Raw genomic sequence first — 16961 nt, 5'->3', positions numbered from 1 at the left:
TCCATTTAGTTCTTTCTGTCCACGTATCTCTCAGCTCATCTGTCTGTCTATCTATCTATCCTGCTGTCTATCTTTGTCCTTTCGTCCATCCATCAGTCTGTCCATATATCTGTCTATCTCTCCGTTTGTATATCTGTCTGTCCTTCTGATCATATATCTGTCTATCCTTTTATCCATTCATCTGTCTGTCCATCTGTCCATTTTTCTATCTGTCTGTCTGTCTGTGTCTCACATGTTGATTGGCTGTGCAGCTGATTGTCAGCTGTGTGTTGTGCCTGTGTTTCATTAGCAGTGACTCTGGTAGTTTATGAGGCCACACTGGCAGGGCTGAGTAAGAGTGATGGAGCCCCGGCGCTCCGTCTGGCTCTCCCCACCTCCCTCAGGCCATGACAGATTAGCTTCACTTACATAAAGGCATGTAGATCATCTGCAATCTGGACCCGTGGCCCGTGCCACCAAGCAAGATAACGCTGAGGGATTGAGTTAGCCTTCAGATTGATTCTCCCCTCCACAGACAAACACTTCCTCTCCTTAGCTTTCTTCCCTGTTTTCCTTCTGGCTCTCGCGTCTCTTTTACTCAGTCACGTTCTCTCCTTTAGGCATCGTATCAGCTCCGGTTGTGCTTTGTATTTCAAGCTCATATATAATGTGTGTATGTTTTTCATCTTCGTCCTCCTCTCTACTGGTCCAATACAAAACAGCCCTTTAATCATGCATTCTAAGTCAAAATAAACTAATTTGACTAAATATGTGAAGAAATATGCTATTGTATATTATACAACATTTAAGTGCCATTAAGTTGTATCTAGAGCTGGTATACTGTAGTGTCAAAAAGGCCAATCTTGATATTTAAGGCAAATAAAATATGATAAAAATGCAATTTCAGAGTATTTTTTTATTCAATGAACAGAACTAACTTTTAAACATCTCTCTCTCTCTATATATATATATAGAAACATATTTCAAATTTATCAACTTGTATTTTGTTTCTGAGGTTTGTTTTATTGTACTCTTTGTATTGCCAGCAGTATTGTGAATGTACTGTTAATAGGCAATATATATCGCCCAGCCCTAGTTTCTGCCCAATATCACATTTTCTCTCTTTCTTTCACATCTTTATGAACACATCCATTTGTTCTAGTAGTCTAATTTGATTATGAGGTTATGCAGTGAATGAAATGTAAATGAACCCAGGAAACAGCTGAAATGCCAAAGGGAATGACTGAATTACATGTGAATTATTCATTAGAATATGTAGATCTACTGTTGAAGGCGCTGTTTTGCATTTGAAGTGTTTCATTACATTTGACATACAATCTGAGACAATTCTTAAAATCCCATAGAAACCTTGTATAGTAAAACTTTGTGGTTCACAACTGCATTCCCAATGGGGTCCAAAATTAACACTCACCAAGTGCCAAGTGTAAGTGAAAATTGGCTTTGGTGAGTAAATAAAACTTGCTTTCTAGTTGGCTGGTAACTCTGACATAATACATGTTTTAAGATTTGTAAGAACGCTAATCTGACCTTCGATGTGATTGATGTAAATCAAGAGACTTGTGACACTTGGAATAGCTCCCAAAATTATAATATGAGGACTAAACGAAATGATTCTATAAAATAAAATATAAAATTATAATATATAAAATTTTGCAAAATAATTGTTATAATTTATGAGCTTCTTTTTTCTTTCTTTTCTTTTGCGTTTTTATTTATTTACTTTATATTTTACTTATTTATTTATTGCTGTTTTGTTTATGGTACTTTGTTTTATTTCAGTTATGAGCCCTTTTTTAATGTTGTTTTTAGTTTTGTTTTTGTTGTGTTTTTATTTTTTGCTGTTATGTTTTGTTTTCATTGCAGTTATTTGAGCTTTTTTATTATTTATTTATTTATTATTTTTTTTGCTGTCAGTTTTCGTGGCAACATGTGGAATATTATTCCTTGCATGAAGCTTCCAAAATTATAATATAAGTTTATAATCTAAATTATGCAAAGTTGGTGTTGTTGCTGTTATTATTAAAATTATAATTATCTAGATCATTTATTATTTATAAAATTATTAGAAATAAATACATATTTATGAGTGTATTTGTGGACTGAAAATGGACCTTACTTTTCATCTCACTGGCAGCTGTGGCAAAAAAGTAAATCTGGACCCTGATTGCCGACATTATCAGTCCAGGTTATTACTAATAAACTAACGTACAAGGAGTCAATCTGTCATATAGTTTTGTGGTATATATTAGGTGGCCAGTGCAAATGCTCTGGTATACTGTGGCAGTAACCCGGTTTCTGAAACAATCTGACTCTGTCAGCTGGTCACCACTCACTCACTCACTCTCTGACAGATGTCTTTTTTCAGATTGATTGCTTTTCTGCTGTTTTATTCATAAATGTTTTTTCTTTCTCTTTGTTCCTTGAAGCAGTTGTGAAAAATTGTGTGCTCAGGGTGGTGTTTCCAGGCTAAAAAAAAATCATTTTTAATGTCATGAGAGTCACCTGTCAACTACATTCATCACAGGTCGGGATTTTGCGTGTTGGAGGTTTGTGTGTGTGCTTTTCACATATTACCCAGCGGCAACACCTGCCTAGCTCATAATCAATTGCTATGGAAACATGTTATTCTGTGTGATTAATAGCATACACACATCTTATGTTTCTCTCATTTGTCTGAGAGTTGCTCAAGGATGCTTAAACAGAAATATCCAGCGCTGTGCTGTGTTCATTCTGGTAGCGTGCCTTTGCTTATCATTGGCAAGTCATGTCTCGACTGCTGAATTTGAACATACTGAGAGACAAAAGAGAGCAAAACGACTGTAAAAGATCTGTGACAGGATGTCAGAAGTTGTCTTCGAAATGCAGCTGGTGAGATTATGAATAATTGATAGCATTTGTTGAGCTGACATATGACAGTGAAGCCTGACAGTTTTGTGTCAAAAGCATGTTAGCATGCTTGTTTTGACATTCTCGATTTTGGAGTTTGACAAAACCGATATTGTCCATTTATATGTGTATGGTGTGTGCGCAGTGTTGGGGAACCTGCTTTTGACAACTTAACTTTCTAAGATACATGCTATTCATAATCTAATATAGCTACAGTCAAGCTACTCTTATGCTGAAACTAGCTATAGCTATTGTTCTCCTGTAATCTTTCTTTTTTCTTTTTTGTATCCGCTTTGAAGATTCACGTTTTATTTTCATTTTGACAGCCTGAGCCTTTCTATCTGGGACACTTTTTTATTTTATACTATATTTTATTACATTAAATATTTAAAGTATATTTTCACATCAGTTAAATGTGCTCATCTAATTTTTATTTATTTATTTTTTTTGTGATCTGATCAGATCTACAAGAAAATTTGTCAACATTTCCAGGTTTAAATGAGATTGATTAAATTAGAATGAAAATATTTTGTTCAAAGTGGCAGATCTGCCAGAAAGGTTAAAAGGACAGCTATTTAAATGTTATTTTCATTTCCGTTATATGTGCTCCTTTATTTATTTGTTTGTTTATTTTATTTTATTTTTTATTTGGCATGTTATGATCTGCAAGAAAATCTGTCAGTATTTTCAAGGTGTAACTTTGATTTTAAATCTTCGATTTTTGTAGTCTCCAACTTAATATTTCCTTCAAAGCGGCAGATCTGCCAGAAAGGTTCAAAGGACAGCTAGAATGAATAATAGTTTGGAAAAATTAATCCTGCACATAAGAAAAGCTGTCCTTCAAGTACACAAAGAAATTCCTTTCAGCCACTGGAGAAACGATTTCTTTGGTTCACTTGGGGTTGAAGGTCATCAAAACTCGCATTTTGCACCTCATCAACGCAATGAAAGTGAACCAGGCGGAGAAGACAATTAATCCCTAATTATATTAATGATGCAATTAGAACATACACTAGCTTTTCCTGTGAAGGGGACGGAAACCGGTAGCGATAGCTGCTATCCGGGGACTTCACTAGTGTCAGCCTGGACCCTCTGATGCTGCTGTGATGCGCACAACAAAAGAGTCGCGGCTCGCACAGCACTGCTCGTGCAGGAGTGTCTTTTGTTGCGTGCAGTTGTCTTTGAATGTTGACCTTGGTACGGAGCTCCCTAGCGACCGAGTAGTGAAGGAATACATGTATACGAGATCAAACCTGCACTCGGGCCTCACCTGGCACTGGCAGTCTTGATGTCTGACTTTCTGAAGAGCCTTTGCTCCAGCCACACTTGTCAAACGCTGCTGCTGAAATTAACGAGGAAAAGTTAATTCGCTTTGATCTCTCTCAGATATTCAGAGGATAAATTATTTGTCATTGACAGATGAGCCAAGTATTTATAATCCATTAAAATGCTATACAGAGCTGACGAAATGGAAGGTGAATGGCTTTTACAAAGACTGACGTGAGTTTAACTGTTGGCATTTATCCAATATCAATAAATCCTCATTCAAGTAAAAGGTTATGTAAGCTGACAATAGAAAACTGTACCTAAAAGATGGAAAAGTTTGTTAAATGTTCTTTTAAGCTTTAATTAAGTGAAATAGACGTTTACTGTGAATCACAGCTAAAATATGTTGATGATTTTAATTGTATTCAGATTTTATGAAGCAAATCTTCCATATTGATCCTGACACATGATCAATTACTAGCTATTAGCTGGTTAGTCTCACTGGCTGTTGCTATATCATGTATGTTAGCATTAGCATCTACGTTATGTAAGGTCCTGCCCCGGCCAAAAATGTTTTCAGCTAATCAAAAGCTTTTCTTAACCAGTTAGCATTATGCCAAACTTGTGGGCTGTCGTGTTAGCTTTTTAAACAAACAAACTAGACCCATTGGAAAATGTTTTGCCTGTGGCGACATTTTTACAAATTGATATTGCATTGTCTCTTGCACATTTTGCAAAAAAAATTTTTGCAAGTGCAATGCTGTACCAGGTGAGATACTGAGCAAGTTTACAGTGTCAGAAAATCCATACATATATGGAGCTAGTTATGTGCTGCAAACATCAAAAATGTATTAGTTTACAAATCATTTGCTGTAAATGCTTTGAGGTCATAATATAGTATTGTACATGGAATTGCATGAAAACAAGTCTTTATTAATCAATAATCTGCCCCTGTAATTTGTTTGTGGTAAAAAATGATTGACTGAAAGATCAAGCTCCATTCGCAGATTACAACATTTGATGGATACTCCAAAAACATGGCGGTGATCTTTATTGATCGTCTTGGTTCTAATCAGAGAGTGTAATTATTGACTCCTGTGAGGCCGTTTGGGCAATTTTATAAATGCAGTTTTAAAATTCAGGTTTGCACATCATGAAATGTGGTTAAATTGGACCAATTTGACTATTTTAAAATGTAAATGTATACATCCAGGCTTTTGGGCAAACTTTTTCCAAAGTAAAATCAAACGAGACTAAAAAAGGTTCAGATTACACTCTTAAAGGGGTCCTATTATGCTCTTTTACAAAGTCTTGATTTTGGTTTGGGGGTGTACTAGAACATGCTCTCATGCGTGGTGGTTCGAAAAACGCATTATTTTTCACATAATTTACATTATTAAAATACCTTTCTCCCCATCCTGGCACAAACGGCTTGATTAGTTCCGGCTTTGATGAAGAAGGTCCGCCTTCCGAAAAACAAAATGTGTTGTGATTGGTTAGCTGTCCCAGTGCATTGTGATTGGCGAACAGCTTAGATGGTGTTTCAGTACTGCCACGCCCCTTGCGCCGTCTTTCAACAAAAGCTTTTTGGCGAATCCGGCACTGTACTCCCTCATGTTGTGGAAGCTGTCTTCAGTAAAATGCGCAGCACACAATAGCGAATTGGGGTTATAATGCTCAGGAACAGAGTTAAAAAATAAATTGCAACCACTGTTTCCTGACATCAGCTGCTTTCGGAAGCTCAAACAAAGACGTTTGGGCATGGAGGTGAAAAAAACTGCGTTTCAGGCGGTTGCACACCGGACGAGAAGTGCAGCGTCGCGCCACGTCTTTAAAATTAAAACACATTATTTTCTATGAGTGTAGGCACACCGGCAGGCGCCATTTGGCCCAGCTACGTCATGTTATACTTGTAAGAATTGTTCTAGACATGCCGAAAATTTTACGCTACAGCACAGCAGCTCTTCTTCTTCGTTTTCTCTGATGCACTAACTCTGCAGCAGCACTTCTTCTTCGTCGTCTCGTCTGATGCACTCACTCAACCAAGCTTTCTAACCACAACCTCGCCCCTCCCCACCCCCCAACCATTCGAATTTCTGTAGGCGGGAATTATTTGTAATGATATTCCAATGAGCCGCTTTGTTATATCACAAAGCCCGGAAAACAAACGCTGTAGTCCAAATTAGTCTTTCGTTGTAGTTCTTGAAAATTGATTTTTAAAAAACAAAATATCTCCCTATGGAGTGGACTTTGAGATTTGTAACTTTCTAGATCTTTTTTATGCCCAAACATTCACACTACACACTGACTAAAATTTAAAAAAGTGAAAAAGCATAATAGGACCCCTTTAAAAGTAAAGGTTCTTTATTGACATTGATGGTTCCATGAAGAACCTTTAACATCCATGGGATCTTTCCATTCCACATTAGGTTCTTTATAGTGGATTTTAAAAATGTTCTTCATTCAGAAAAAAATCTTTCTTTTAAGAACTGTTTACTGAAAAGTTCTTTGGGGAATCAAAATGGTTCGCTGTTAAAACCTCCACTTGGAAGCTTTATTTTTAAGAGTGTACTTTGGTAGAGAGGTTCTTCACATGAGCATCTGTATCTAGAGAAGCTCCTCGCTCTCAGTGGAGCTGCATTCGCACAGCCTGACTGCGGACAGGTTTCCCGAGGTGTTTTACCCCAGCTTTAATCTATATTAAATGATTAGTTTCACAAGATGAAAGCCTGTTGTTTGTTTAACAAAACTTTCCCAAGTACAGTCACTGCCTGAAGCCTGCCAAAGGTTGAAGATACAGAGAGAGAGAGAGTTTGCACAACCCAAACATGTTCTTCAGGCATTCTTGGTTCTAGAAATTGGCATCAGCGCTGCTCGTTCTTATATATTAAACATATGTAAGCATATATAAAAGCATTACTATATTCAAACCTGCCTACAAGGGGCAAATTTATCAGCAAGTCCTCTGCGTTGTTGACGGGTTAAAGGGACCTTTTCATTAGCTGTAATGCTGGGAAGAGATCTGCCGCCGTGTGGAAGATGGAATAATTGTTTGGAATGGGGATTCTCAGCGGACTCTTCTGAGCTTGTCAGCTGGTGTTTGAAGTATGCGCTGACATTGGGAAAAACTCAAGGGCAAGTCTTGAGCAGGAAACAGGCTCTCAAATGGAAAAGGGAGGGGAGCGAAAGAGAACAGAAGAGGAAAAACAAAGGCGACTTCACACAGCTTGTAAATGGCGTTTGTGTTTTAAGTTGCTTGTGTATGTTTGTATATGTGTGGAGAGAGTTGCTCCTTAACTTTTTTTATTAAATATGAGATACAACCATTTCCCTCAGAGACCCTCGGAAGGCTTAAGAACCTCAAGGATCCGGAAAAAAGACCTTGAGTTTTCCACTTTGAGAGTCAACCAACATGAAACAAAGTGAAGAAGGACTCCTCACTTAGTCTACACTCAGGTGTGTCTCTCTCTTCGTCTAAAAGTAAAGAAAGAAACCTTTGTACTTTTAGGAATTTGAATATGATATGAAACGCCACAGGGCCTGCAAACGTCCCTTCCTGGGGTGGGATTGTGTGCAGTTGTTGATTGTCTTGTTGTGTCCACAAAAGCGTGCTGTGGCCAGGAAGATGCCCTTCAGTTTGAGGTGGATGTATTTTTTTATTGTATAAAGTTCTATATAAATAAAGGTGACTATTTGTAGGTTGTTTTGAGTTGATCTTAGTTAAAGTTGTTGTTCGCAATAGCACAAGTTTTATTAACCATTGAGGTACAAGAGGCCGTGATATATTTAGAAAATAGTCAAAGGGTGTTTATGCCATGTAGGTATTACCGTAATTATGAGATGACTATTGATGTTCACAAACTTAGGAATAATTTGTTTCTAGGCTCATAATACCAAAATGGATCCATGTCCAACTTTGTTTGTGTTTTTATAATGTATTTTTAATGTATTTTTATTTTACAATATTTAAAAAATGATCTTGTATTGTATTTGTTATTATCTATAGCTAAATTATTGTAAATATCAAACAAAAATATGTAGAGGTAACTAATTATCTTTATGTGCTAACGAACAAAATAGGAAATTATTATTGGTCAATTATTATATAAAGTTGTACCTTGATAACAATAATAATAATACTAATACTACACACATAATAAAAACAAATAGAACAATTAAGGACACAAAATTTCACTTTAAACACAAAAGGTTATATACTAAAGCCAGTTTGAAACTTCAAACCTCATGTTGATAGCAGTGACAATTATTATTGGTTAATTATTATATAAATTTGCACCTTTATATATTTTTATATATAAAATGCGTGTATATATACACTATAAATGCCAGACCTTTTCTCTGCACTAACTTTTCCAATTAACCAAATGATTCCAAAATAATTTTCTGCTTTCCAAAACTTTTCTACTTTCCAAAACTCCCATTTCACACTATAACATTTTAATATCTATCTGTAAATAAAAAGAAATTATAACAAAAATGTAAAAATATATATATATTATTTAATATAAAAACGATGTCATATTCAAATCAATGAATCAATCAGTAAATCCTTTCCTGTTACAAAAATTTGTTAACACTAACTTGTTATTTGTAAATATCCAAGATTTGCAGACAAATGAATAATAGTTTTTTTCTCAGGGGAGGTTTGTATATACAGTGTCAAACACTCATTTTAGGCCACTCACAACACATGCTTGACACTGAAAGTCTGTGCACTCCAACCTGGAACAAGGGGATAAATTATAGCAAACAACAAAAAGTTACATGAAGTTTCCCTGGGTGTCCTTTTGACAGGCAGTGCACGGCATAAAATGGCACAGTGCAAAAAAAGAGGACAACCCACTAGACAACTAGACGAGAAAGAAAACAGTCATGAAGAAAACATGAGACTTGTATTCTCTTCCTCGACACATATTAAACCCGAGCGAGGCTGGAAACGATTAGACAAAATCTACTGTCGAGGGAAAATATACATAAAACTTTTTTTTTTCTATCAGTCAAAACTGTGACAGAATTGTCACAGTCTCCTTTGAAGTTAGTGTTGGAAGCCAACGAGGGACCTTGCAGGCGGGTAAATAAAAGAGGGAGTATTTCTCCCCCCCTTTCCTTCGCTGGTTAACAGGGCAGCCCCCGCTGATCAAAAGAACATTAGCTTTGATTAATCAATCAATGCCTTGGCGGCCCACTCCTTCTTGTCAATGACTGGGGCTGCCAGCGGTACACCGAATGGAGGTTAGCGTATGATCCAGACCCTTCCTTACGGCGTGGCAAACATCCGGCTGCCGTTCTCACGCTGTGATGCCTGCCGAAATCCCCCACAATCGATCTTTAGTCCCTTTTACGGATTTAATTTGTGAAGTCTTTCCTGCTAATGACTCTGTTTGAGGTGTATTCATTTTACCACCACAGACTTCATCCTATCTGCGCTTCCTCGTTTGAAGTCATTTGAAGTTTTATCGCTGCTATAGAGCCGAATAACAAGCAAAACATTACAGAATATTGAAACCAACTTTTGCAGTTTATAGACATTTTGACTTTTTTTTTTACAACAGTGGAGGTCCATCATTGGGTTATCTGAGTTGATTTGCTAATTGAAAATTGAAAATTTGTATTACATTGTTACGCCAGTAGGTGTACAACAGGTGACTGTCTTTATGAGTGAGTCGTTGACTTATTCACTCAACCAGTTTGTTAGAAAACACTGATTCATTTCAAAATGAAACAAATAACTGTATTTATGAGTGAATCATTGTATAATTCACTCAATCGATTTTAATTGGAATGAAACACTGTGTGTTGTTGCAATGGTTCTGCTTTGGTTTCATGGTTAATTATTTTTTTATTTGTGAAGCAAAAATACTGTAAATATTGTGTCTACAATGTAACTTAGTTGCTTTTATACAAAGTTCAATTAACAAGATCATATTTGCAATTATATTGAATATCAGCAAAGCCACTCTGCCTTGGGCTGTTGAACTTTAATGCTAATGTACTAATGTATAATATTTACTCAAATCTCTGAACAAGTAAACACATATCTAGCAGTTTTTATTAGTAAGATGAGCTAGTCAACACTATGACCAACCTTAAAAATCTTTCATATGTTTCACAACAAACCTTACTGGTTTCATTTCTAATGGCTTGATATGCTCTGCAAATGCAAATGTAATTTCATATGACAAGGAAAGTAAACTTTCTTTCCAGAGTTGTGGGGTGGGGGCTCCCAGTGGGGGACGGAGTGCTGAAGAAGCCCTGTTCCAATTCTGTCATTGTCAAAGTTTGACATAATAAGTGACTGTTCCCGTGCCTTTGTTGAGTGATACAACACAAGAGCAGGGTCCCAATTCCTCACTGTTAATTTTTTGTTGTTTAAAGGGAAAAACACAAGATGTCTATTCCTTTAAGGGATGCTCGGCAGTGCTTATGCTAAGTAATATAACAAACCTGTCGTGATGTCTGTTTGAGCACCTTTTATCTTTCCAAATCCACAGGAGGGCTCTACCTTTACCATGTTGGAGAGAAGCGGCATCTCTGAAATAATTTAAGTAGCCCTTTTTTGAAAGCCCAGACAAGTTAAGAGAATTCACATCTAAGATCAAAGCTGTACTGTTGCAGTGCCACTGGAGTAAGAATTGGCTCTCTATCTTTCTATGTTGTGATCAAGTGCTGTTTTTTGTGGTTAAAAGGCTGTGCAAGCTTTTCCTAGCGTTTAACTATAAAGTTGAGTGTGTCTACATGTTTACTGCCAGGTGTGTGAACAGCAAATTAAGTGTCAAGATATATATGATGTCCACTGATGGAAAGCAAGCATTTATTATGTACCAGCCAAGAGACTGATTTATCTCTAACACCAACATTAATGTAAAGTCAACAGTGGTCATTCATTCTGTTACTTAAAATTATTCAATACTTCAGCTGACTTTATAAAGAGTAAGTGATTAGTGCACTGAAAATGTTTAATTCTGAGTGAGAAGCAGCAAGTCCACCATTACTGTTTTCTTGCTGTAGCTGCTGGAGATACAATGTCAGCGCCAAAGAGGCATTAAAAGTGTTGTGTTTCGGGATGCACCAACAAACATAGGAGACCGCTAAGGACACGGTGATTAAATTCAATTTTCGAAGGAAATGTCTTGGAAAAAAATGGAAAAGTCCTAAATGTTTGTGCTAATCATTTTAAACCGGACTGCCTCACAAACGACGGTCAGTTCAGTGCTGGAGTTGTGCAAAGGTTGCTTCTGAAAGAGGGATCGATACCAACGCTTCATGCGTGAATGTCAGCTCCAGACAAAGTAAGCATCACGCATCATATTTTGTTTTCCAAAAGAGCTTCTTGGCACTCTGTAAGGCTGTGTGTGGTTATGAACGAATGAATGAAACAAACGCATTTGTCCGTGTTTCACTCATCTCGAATCAAACAGTGTCTCTTCCACGGCTCGGTATGCTTTCAACTTGTTTTTTTAGTCTCGAGCAAGACTATACAACATTCACATTACATGATTTGACTGATTTTTATGTAGAAAGGGCGACAGTGCACCGCATTAAAAGAAATTATCATTCATGTTTTCATAACCGCTGGCCAAATAAAAAAACGAAACTAAAATTAAATCATCGTTGAGAGCAAGGGGGCCCCCTGGTGTTTCTACGCAGCTATCGTATTTTGCATATAGGAAGGATCGGCTCTGCCTGTAGCTCTTGAAGCTCCACCCTCTTTTGAAAAGGGAGGCGGGAGCACCAGCTTATTTGCATTTAAAGGGACAAACACAAAAACAGCGCGTTTTGGCTCATACCCTAAAAATGGCATTTTCAACAAGCTATAAAAAATTATTTGTGCGGTATTTTGAGCTAAAACTACACATACACACTCTGGGGACATCAGAGACTTATTTGACATCTTTTAAAAAGGGGCATAATAGGTCACCTTTAAGTCGCAATTGCCTTTTTTCATGCTGTGCCAGAAACAAAACCCAGCATAACAGCAGTCTGTTTTACTTATGTGCTATTTCAAATCTTATATTTATATTTATTAATTTAGCAGATGCTTTTATCCAAAGCCACTTGTAGGATACAAGCAGAAGGAATAAACCAAGCGTGTAACACAACATAAGTAATTTTACCATAGTGTATTCCTGTAAGCTTTGGAGTAGTGCAGGACTAAGTGATTTTTTATTTATTTTTTTGTTAAGAAAAATAGTTCATAAAAAAGGTTTGTTGAGTGCTATCAGAATAGGTCTTCGGAAACTGTATGATAACATTGTGTGAAGAAAAGTCCAAAATTATTTGCAAATTTGCAGATATTTGCAGAATCTAGCACATGTTCCAGTCTAAAATACAACATAAGTAATTTTACCATAGTGTATTCCTGTAAGCTTTGGAGTAGTGCAGGACTAAGTGATTTTTTATTTATTTTTTTGTTAAGAAAAAATAGTTCATAAAAAAGGTTTGTTGAGTGCTATCAGAATAGGTCTTCGGAAACTGTATGATAACATTGTGTGAAGAAAAGTCCAAAATTATTTGCAGAATCTAGCACATGTTCCAGTCTAAAATAAAAAAAATGGCGTTTGCAACCAATGCCAATAGTGTATTTATTTATTTATTTACTGTGGCCTGTTCTTCACACAAAGCCATCGTATGACTTCAGATGTCATGAAGTATAGTGGATTAGTCATGCTAAGCCATTTATTATACAAAGCATCATTGCATTTAAATTACACATATTTATCAGTTTTTGCTTTTCCTGCATCGAACCAATGACCTCACACCATGCTAAACTGTTAGAGCTACAGAAAGAAATTATATTTCGACATAATTCCATTAATTATTGACAGAATTTTCACATTTAGGTGAACCGTTTCTTTAATAACACCCTGATATTTGTGTAAGATTCAGCCGAACACCATTGTGTGTAAGGTTGAAGACAAGAAAGTTATTTCGCTAGTTTCTTTATTCATCTCTTTTCATTCTTGACAGATAAATCTGCTGGGATTTTCTCTCTCTCTCTCTCTCTCTCTCTCTCTCTTTTTTCCTTACACAAGAACATCTCTAATTTCATCAGCTCTCCTGACTGACAAGCATCATTACGGATAAAATTATCTTGGTAATTATCCAGCCGAAAAGAGATTTATTTCCCTTTGTGAGGAGGTGAGCGGATCCATGGGGCCACGTAGTGATCTGCAGCGTGGAGACGCTTCGTTAAAATAAGCATCCTAATGAGACGAGCCCTCCTGCAGAGTGCCGAGGCCCAAGCGTTACACCTAGCAGGAACACTCGCTTTTGTTCAGATGTGCATTAAGTAAGCGTGACCACGGTATCGTCTGTGTTTGGAGGGTCACTTATACAGGAATTCACAGTACGTAATTATCTTAATTTCCCCCCCGGAGCCATATCCGATATGAGACCTTCCGCCCATAACTTCTCTGACGCAACTCACTCGTAGGCCTGTGTCACAGAAAGGTGTCAAGCTACTGTCGGAAATGTGAGATGATGAACCGAGAGTTCATTGACTGAAGTACTTTGAGGTATTTCGTTTTGCAAAACTTTGCCTGTAGTTGCAGTTTTGAAAATTTGAATATTAACTTGCTTGAAAGCCGTCTGTAGACTTATCAGTTAACATGCACTGGTTAACTGAATTTAAAACCTTCATAAACACTAACATTATGATTATTTCGAATGATAGAATTGTTTCTGTTTCTTAGTAAATCCCATGAATGTATGCTTTTGGCTGAAACATTTATCCAAAGTGATTTACAGATACATTTTATCAGTATGTGTTTCCTGGGATTCGAATCCACAACCCATTGCATCAGACTTATTTCGATAAAGTGCTTTTTGAAATATGTACATGATTTGTGTTGGTAATGTTTTCTGAAAGTGACACTTGAGTCTCCACTTAACTGTCGTTTGTGTGTTTGATTTTCATAATTGATCATTAGCAATTGTACAGGTTGACAAATTTTGTCATTAAACTCAGAGTTTAGGTGAAGCTGATGGGGAAACAAGCTCTTTACGATAATGAGCACCAGTGTTTGCTGTAATTAAGTGCAGAATAAGTGGCCTCTTTTCCTAATGGCTTTGCTAGTTAAGGGTCATTGTCGATGGATAGATTATTAAAGACTGAAATAACTTAACAGGCACCTACGGGAACTTTAGGAAAACTTCCAATAGTACACAAGATTCTTAACCAGAAGCCGTCATGTTTTTTCTGTGCTATTTCCTTCTGGTAACTTTAGGTGACATTGCTAGATGTTGGCAGTTGCAGTACAGATGGACTAAGGGGATCTCTAACATTAAGCAAGGTCTATCCATCCATCCATTTTCCATAACACTTTATCTTCTGCAGGGTTGCAGATGGGTTGGAGCCTATCCCAGTGTCTCCAATCCTGCTCCTGGCGATCGACTGTCCTGCAAAGTTCAGCTCCAATTCTAATTAAACACACCTGCCTTTAATTTTCAAGTGGTCATGAAGACCTTAATTAGATGCTTTAGGTGCGTTTGATTAGGGTTGGAGCTGAACTTTGCAGGATAGTCGATCGCCAGGAGCAGGATTGGACACCCTTGATCTAGATCGGGGTGGGCCAACTTGGCCCTTCCAGGCCACTTTCCTTCAGAGTTTAGCTCCAACCCTAATCAAACACACCTGAACACACCTGACAGCTAATCATTGTCTTCAAGACTACTAGAAGGCTACAGGCAGGTAAGTTTTATCAGGGTTGGATCAAATCTCTGCAGGAAAGTGGCCTGGAAGGGCCAAGTTTGCCCATCACTGATCTAGATGGTTCACTCCTATTACTATGAATGGGATAAACTGCAGCATGCAATATGGCGGAATAAATCATCAGCCAATCGCCAGTTGGTAAAATCTTCATGTCACTGCAGTTGCCATTAAGTTCCCGTTGCCATAGTAACAGTTATCCATGTAAATGTATAAACAATGTTCTCTAAAATGCTTACACTCTTCCATATATACTTTTTAGGAATGTAAAAATATATTTGCGTATGATGTTATAAGTTCTTTCCACATCTTTTCAGCAAATTTTGCCTTAAAGTAGTTTATTATTGGCTAAAGTTACATCTGCCAGTGACGAGTATAATTCAGGCTTCAGTGTCGCTTGCAACTGGACATGCACACTGGCTGTACCTGAAATGCTTGCATTTAAGTACTATTTTAGCATAAGAAACAAGGTTTTTCACCATTCAAGTAACTCGAGTTAGTCTTGCATGCCTAAAATAGCTGCCTGGAGGAATTGCAAATATGGCCGCAGAGTGACCTGATTTTCTTTGAAATGGACTTTGGTAGCATGGACATGGACAGTGGTCAGACATACTGTTTGGTAATCATTATGCAAAAATATTTAGCGTAATGCACAGCTGGCAAATCAGAATCAAGTATTCCAGAGAACCATGTAAAAAAACGTGTGTTTTTGGCGGCATAAAACTGTCAGTCCTATCAAAGCACGTCACCGTCACAAGCTGATTGCATGATGTGAAATTTATGGCGTACACATGCACCAAAGCAAGTATTTGTACATACTCAGCATTCTGCTTTTGAATGTCCAGGCACAGTGCATGTGACAGTGCTGGAAGAAATGTAGACGCCGCCTTGGGTCGATACAAAAATGTATGTGCTTGGAGCCTAGGAGGCATTCAGTAATGAAATCAATAGCTGTGCTTGGCTCCTAGCATTAAGATCATTGGTCTGGCTGCTATTTAGTCATCGTTATCCTACAACCCGGGTGCAAGTTGGCTACCTGTGAAAAATCAATAAAGTGACACCACAGTCTGCATCCCAATTATTGGTGAGACTGGTGAGAGATCAATTCATGTGTTGGCCATTAACAGGTCCTTTTGGGAAATCATACTGCATTATTTGTGTTCGGTTCTCTCGCATACAAGCGCTCTCCTTCCCTGCCTCACTCTAAAACAGCGAAATATACAAAGCAACAAGAGATTGTACAGCCAAAGACCTAGTTACCTTGTTTTGCTTTGCCTCATGCGACCCTCACATCAGTGATCTCACAATAACATGTATTATTAGGTTGTGTGCTATAACCTACCAGAGTTGCTGCAAAATGTCACTTAAAATAGAAACTTAGAATCTCATTTAGAAAGACATTAAATAACATCAAGCTGTAATTATTTGATTGCATGATTGATTTTTTTTGTGTGTGATTCTTTTAAAGGGAAGAAAGAAATGCTAGTTACAAAACGTTCTGACTAAATTGTGACAAGCAATGTGCAAAGTAGCAAAAAATAATTAATACTTTCAAACAGGTTTCCTGAACATTTCCTCATCTGGACAAACAGATATTCTGCTGGTCGGGATGCTCTGAGCTGTATCTGTGTTAAAGTCTAATCTGAACTCTAATAAAAAATAATTTTACATTAAAAATGATCTTGTCACCCTGAGATTTGTATATAAGGATATAATAATAATATGCTTTGTTGCCTTGCAAAAAAAACTGAGCAAATTCAAAAATCATGGAAAATTTTGTATTTAATCAAATGTTTTTTAAATAGATATTTACATCAAGTAAATAAATAAAAGGAAATCAATCAACCAATAAATCTTGGAAAATGTGATATTTATTCAATTGGTTTAAAATAGATATTACGTCACCCTAAAATTTGTATAAAAGGATATCATGTTTTGTTGCTTTTTCTAAATAAAATAAATAAGACCGTAACATTTAATCAAATGGGTTAAAATGGATATTTATTTTAATTTTAAATTGTGTTCATATAAACTAACTACCAAAGTCTGGGGTTGATAAGATTAAAAAAAAATTTTTGTT

At 36.9% G+C, this 16961-nt stretch overlaps 1 long non-coding RNA gene across 1 annotated transcript; it reads left to right on the top strand.

Moving 5' to 3' along the window:
* The first annotated feature begins 7489 nt into the window (after positions 1-7489).
* Positions 7490-14543, top strand: LOC107594635 (uncharacterized). Its single transcript, XR_001610182.1, has 3 exons — positions 7490-7608; positions 10665-10798; positions 14510-14543. It is a non-coding gene; the product is annotated as an uncharacterized lncRNA (long non-coding RNA).
* The last annotated feature ends 2418 nt before the right edge of the window (positions 14544-16961 follow it).

The sequence above is a fragment of the Sinocyclocheilus grahami genome, unplaced genomic scaffold (genome assembly GCF_001515645.1).
Source record: "Sinocyclocheilus grahami isolate Dianchi unplaced genomic scaffold, SAMN03320097.WGS_v1.1 scaffold1.1, whole genome shotgun sequence".
NCBI lineage: Eukaryota > Metazoa > Chordata > Actinopteri > Cypriniformes > Cyprinidae > Sinocyclocheilus > Sinocyclocheilus grahami.
Note: the sequence above shows the minus strand (reverse complement) of the source record. Positions and strands in the feature narration are given on the sequence as shown.